The sequence below is a fragment of the Nelumbo nucifera genome, chromosome 1 (assembly GCF_055504915.1).
Source record: "Nelumbo nucifera cultivar China Antique chromosome 1, China Antique-T2T, whole genome shotgun sequence".
Classification (NCBI taxonomy): Eukaryota; Viridiplantae; Streptophyta; class Magnoliopsida; order Proteales; family Nelumbonaceae; genus Nelumbo; species Nelumbo nucifera.
The window spans coordinates 119,530,202-119,536,201 of record NC_142649.1 but is presented as its reverse complement, the minus strand read 5'-3'; the positions used below and the strand labels follow the sequence as shown (position 1 = coordinate 119,536,201).

General features: G+C 38.4%; 1 pseudogene across 1 annotated transcript; it reads left to right on the top strand.

Annotated features, from left to right (window-relative positions):
• Positions 1 to 3,790: 3,790 nt before the first annotated feature.
• On the top strand, positions 3,791 to 5,486 carry LOC104601711 (uncharacterized protein At4g06744 pseudogene; annotated as a pseudogene). Its single transcript, XR_016081361.1, has one exon. The product of XR_016081361.1 is annotated as an uncharacterized protein At4g06744 pseudogene (transcript).
• Positions 5,487 to 6,000: the final 514 nt, after the last annotated feature.

The following is a 6,000-nucleotide window of genomic DNA, read 5'->3' as shown; positions in this document are numbered from 1 at the left end:
TATCCTTCTCCCCTCTTGGGGCCATCTAGCACGATATCTCCTTGCTTATGAAGACTGATTTCCTTTTCTCACATTAGTCCTGAATGTAATTCCTGATGCAGTCGCTAAGCATGCTTTGCAACTACCTTCAAGGGGTGTTGTTGTATTTATCTTTAATCCTTTTTTTCAGTAATGTAATATCCTCTTAAGTACAAAAAAAAAAAAAAAAAAAAACTTGGAACAATGAAAACTTGACCATCGAAAGAGTTGCATCTATCCACTAGCCCTCCTATTTTTCTTCTTGTAAATTAATTAAAAATTATTTGATTTCTGATTTCATAAGCAAGTCATAAGAACTCCCTCATTAGATGAACTGAATCTTTGAGGTTAAGGATATAAGTTTCTATTTTCATGGTTGTTCACTATAAACAGTTAGTATACACACACATTGTCTGTGGATTTCTTGGATCAACAGTAAGAACTTTGAATCGATTAAAAGTTATACACTTAAATTACAAACCTACTTAAACATTCTATTTGCAAAAGCACATTTCTATATTATTGCCTCACCAGATAAAGCAGAGATAACCATAGTAATCACATTACCAATATAACTCTCCGATATCTTAAGAAAGGACAATACAAAAACCAAAGGGAAGCAACTCTGATGTCACAAGTTCTAATTTTTTTTCATTGGGGAGAGTTTAAATTTTCAAATTTCATTTACTCCCACTAAAAGTTCATGATTAAAACCAGAATCCAGTTCACAATTTTTACAGTACAATCCAGATAAGTAGCTCCATTTCCTTATCTGAGTGACGCCTTCATCAATATTGAGACCTTCAATTTATGATTGAGGCTTCACAGAAACCGCTTTACAGATAACAACCAAATAAAAATAAACGCAGATTTAGTTTTTTTATAAACAAGGTCCTTTGTTCAAGTTGCCTTTGATCAATGAAGAGAGAGGCTTGTGTCCATGTAAGACGCCAATCAATTAAAGCAAAGAGGTGTAATAAAGGGAACCATTGGAATTTAAAAAAAAATATTAACTGCATACGATGTCATGTGCTAACAAAGATGGAGGGAGAATTAAAGGATCGGAGAGGTTTTTGTCTATTGATGTCATCTAAAAGGAGAGGTCTAAGCCCAATTAAAAAAGTAAGAAGATGTTTCAGTATTTAGGTGAAATATCAAGGGAGGTTTAAGTCTTTTGCCTTTTCTTTTTTTGTAAAACCCAATTTTAATAGGGGATTAATTAACTCATAGAGTTGAGTTTCATTTAGAAGTAAAGTCCTTTCGCTCTCTACGAAGGGTTGGAAGGAGAAAACTGTACATAAGGCACTTTATAAGTCCATCCTATTTCTTGCACAAAGTAAGACCGAGTTCCCATCAATATCAATTCCTCTTTAAAGAAAGTAGAGAAAGGACATGCTAGAGTGGGGAAAGGAAGATGTTGGAAGTGGCTCGGTTACAGAGTGAAAAACCCGCCCCAATCACGTATACAACTACATTCTATGTCACGTTTAAATCGGGGGAGAATGACAGTTCATCCCAGTGTCAAAATTTTTAGGCCTAAAATATAATTGGGTTACGTGTCAGTTCGGAATTGATGTCAATTCACAGGCAGGCATTGGTGTATAGACTGTGGGCTTTTGATATTTTAAATGTTCATAAGTCTGTAATGAAATTCAGAAATCTGCATTGGGTTTGTCCATACTTTTTCTGTTGAATCTGTTTGGGACATGTTACATGTAAAACACCAACCCCAACCTCAGCCCAACTAAAATACAAAAGAAATAGAGGGAAGCAATTTCACATATTGTGATGTTCAAGTAATTGCCACCCGGACTTAGAATCCATTTGGTTTGCGGAATAGGGGTCTTGAATCAAAATCAGAATCCAACCCTTTGGATGGGAGGAATCAGAATCCATTTTCCACTCCTAATGGAATGATATCTCATCTCCCTCAAGAATGAGAATTCATTCTTAGGGGTGCAAATGGATTGGATCAATGATCCGATCCGATCCTATTTGGTCGAATTTGGATCACCCAAGTTCGGATCTTCGGATCGGATCTGATAATAAGATCCGATCAGAAATTGGATTGGATTCGGATTCCCCCCTTTTCGATCTGAAAAGATCCAATCCGATATATATTATGCATTTATAAATATAAACATAATATATATATATATATATATATATATATATATGTTTGTATGTGTGTGTGTTATTTATTAACTTATAAATATAGTTTATATTATATTTTATAAATTTTTTATATTATTTATTTATTTATAAAAACATATATATATATATATATATATATGATGAAAATGGTTAAAAAATACTTGTCCTTTTTGTTTTTACTTTATATAATTTATTAATTTTTAAAGAAAACAAGTTGGATCGGATTAGAATCAAAGATTTGACTTACCAATAGGATTCGAATTCAAATTCAAATCGAGTCTTATCAGATCTGATCGGATTGAATCCAACATGAATGGTATTGGATTGGATTCAAATATACCCCGATTCAAATCCAATCCGATCCGTTTGCATCCCTATGTATTCTAGTCAATTCCAAATCCCAATTCCAATTTTTGAACCAAATAGATGGGAGGAATAGGCCATTTTGATTATGATTCCAATGGATTTTAATTCCAATTCCAATTCCGATTCTGATTTTAATTCCAACTGTGAACCAAATGGATCCTTATTAAAATTAGTGCCAGTAAATAGTATAAATAAATTAAACTAAATATTATTAAAATATTATATGATATCAAAATTAAAAGTGGCTGTAATATTGCAATTTATGAACAAAATAAATTAAAAATTGCTTACATTAAACATGGAACTACACCATTTTAGTAACACAACATTCAAACCATCTTAGATGGATCAAAATATAGAAACAAAATCGAATTCTATCGTACCAAATATGGGTACATCTAGACCTGGCAAAAAGTTGACTCAACCCGCGAACCCGACCCAACCCAACCCAAAAAAGTAGGATTAGGGTCTAATATTTAACCCGAATGTGAAAATGACCCAACCCAAAAAAAACTAGGTTGGGTTGGGTCATGGGTCAATCCGCTGATCCGATTGTCAAGTCTAATTGGGATTATTCATAGGTCAACTCTAACCCGAACATTTAAGGTTAGGGTCTAGCATTTGACAACCCAACCCGAACCCGACCCACCCAACCCAATTGCCAGGTATCCATATTCCAATTATACACCGATGGAATTCAGATAACTCTTAATAATGGATATAATTCGGATATGAAATTGGACAATCGAATAGCATTGGAAGCCCTATAATGGGGTGGGGTGGGGTGGGGTGGGGCCCACTTATGGTCGATGTGGGTAGATTTGATGATTAAACACTAAAACACGTGGACCTAATCCAGTAGTGTCCAACTTGAGGAGATTTTTTTTTTTTTTTTTTTTGGGGTAAAGAACTGGAGGGGATTCCAAGATCAGAATTATTGAGTGGTGATTTAAATAGAATTATCCGAATAAGCTTGTTTCTTTTAATTATCCGAAAATCACTCGGCACAACCATCCATTATGGGTACTTATAGAAAAAAAACATCCATTATTGGTGGGCCCAGGTGCTAGTGTCCATCAAATTTATATTCGGGTCGAACTTTTAACTCAGCATGGCTTTCTCAGTCAAGACGATTGTAAACGATAATAGTTGTTGTGTTAGCTGGCGAGTGGCGACGACGACTTGAATAAGTCAATACCCCACATTCCATCCATCCGCTCTCTGCTTGTTGCTCTTTATTATTTATTATGTTCTCGTTACCCATGCCTTCAACGATTTGGCTCCTCCTCTTCCTCCTTCATCTTCGTACCTTCTGAAGAGAAAGAAAATGGAGAGAAAAGGCAAACCAAGGAAGAAACAAGTGTCCGGATCGATGATGGTCAATATCATCGTTTCTTTCTCTGCTACCAAGTTCCCTGCTCCTCTCACCTTGTTCATTTTTCTTTCATGTTTTCTCCACCTCCAAGTTCTTGCTGATACCTCACCTACCGCAAGGGAAACGCTAGATGTTACAATAGGCGGTGGTGGCTATTACCAATATCCACCTCCACCTCCCGAAACCAAATATTCACCACCACCACCTCCTCCTCCTCCCGAGCCCAAATATCCACCGCCACCACCGGCTTTTGAAAGTGAACGACTCAAGTTAGTGTATCCTTACATCGTGGAATTAAGAAAACGACTCGAGTACCATGACCCCAAAGGCAAATTGAAGTCTTGGAAAGGCACAAATATCTGCAAATTCGAGGGCTTGTACTGTGAAACCGTGCCAGATTTTAAAGTCAAAGCACTCGCCGGTATTGACTTCAACGGTTTCAATTTTGGCTTAGGTTCCAACGTAAGCCTTGAGGGTATCATCGAGAATCTCTCTGATCTCGCTATCTTCCACGCCAACTCCAACTTCTTCACCGGTAAAATCGTCTCCCAGATCGGCAAACTCCGATTTTTGTACGAGTTGGACTTGAGCAACAACAAATATACTGGTTCCTTCCCAATGCCCGTCCTAAACGCTAAAAACCTGTCCTTCTTGGACCTTCGGTTCAACAGCTTTTGTGGGTACCTCCCACCTGACGTGTTTACGCTGAACCTAGACGTTCTCTTCGTCAACAACAACCAATTCGACGGTCCGATCCCCTATAACCTCGGTAGCACGCCGGCACGTTATATCACTTTTGCTCACAACAGGTTCTCGGGTTCGATCCCGCGAAGCATTGGCAAGGCCGCGGGTACCTTAACTGAGGTGCTCTTCCTCAACAACCAGTTGTCAGGTTGCCTACCCTACGAGATTGGCCTCCTGAAGAAGGCAACGGTGTTCGACGCCGGGAACAACCATTTGACGGGTCCGATACCGTACTCGTTCGGGTGCTTGAAGAGAATGCAGCTGCTCAGCTTCGCCGGTAATAAACTTTACGGGCAAGTACCGGAGGTAGTGTGCGCACTTCCTAAGCTTGCTAACTTGTCTCTGTCGGACAATTACTTCACTCAGGTGGGTCCCAAGTGTAGGCACTTGATCAAGAAGGGGCGACTCCATTTAGAAAACAATTGCATTCTGGACCTGAAATCACAGAGATCACCGGCTGAATGTGAGAAGTTCTTTTCATCAAGCATGGAGTACTGCAGCTACGAGAAGACGTTTAATGTGATTCCATGCAAGCTTCGTCACCATTCTAAGAAAGCCTCGTCAACTCCTCCCTCAGCACCAGCAGTCAGTCCCTCGCCTTCTTATAAGGCTCTCTTAAGGCATCGGCTGTGATAGAGATAGACTGGCATCTCTCTCTCTCTCTCATGCAGTTGGGCTTCGTCATTCATACTCTGTTATGTTGTATTAATGAATAATAATTCCTCGTCGCGTGGTAAAAGCAATTAAAAATAACGAAAATCTCCCTGTAAGCTCTGTAGCGTTGTACTGTTGTAGTAGTAAAGTAACACAATAAGCTGTTCAACTGATTTCCTTAATTCATCGTGCTTGCCATGTTTGAGTTAACAGCCCTTGGTCAAACAAAGAGAGTACAACTTACCTTCATTCATTCTTTTACAGAAAAAGTAATTAGTGATCGCATGAAGAGTAGTGTTTTATTTGTCGTATGCGTCTTTGTTTAAAATTTAAATTCCTTGTGGGACATGCCATTTTGATGAATTCTTAGCACAAGGCGTTAAGTTCAGTAGATCCGGATTCCGGAGTGATGGCCAGTAAGCCTTACTCTACTTCCGATTGATAACCGAAATTCCGAAACATGGAACCGAGTCAGCTCTAATCCCTAGCTTAGCTGTTTGACTTTAGAAAGATTTTTTGGAAGCTTTGGTAATCAAAAGAAGAATGTGAGCATTAGTTCAGAGAATGTTTGGTAATGTTGGGATATGTACATTGCTGATGTGGGCTATTTAGGGTGTATTTGAGACTTGGCTCTGCTTAGAATTACCATGTATGAGCCCCACATACACTTACCACTATCTTGCATTGAT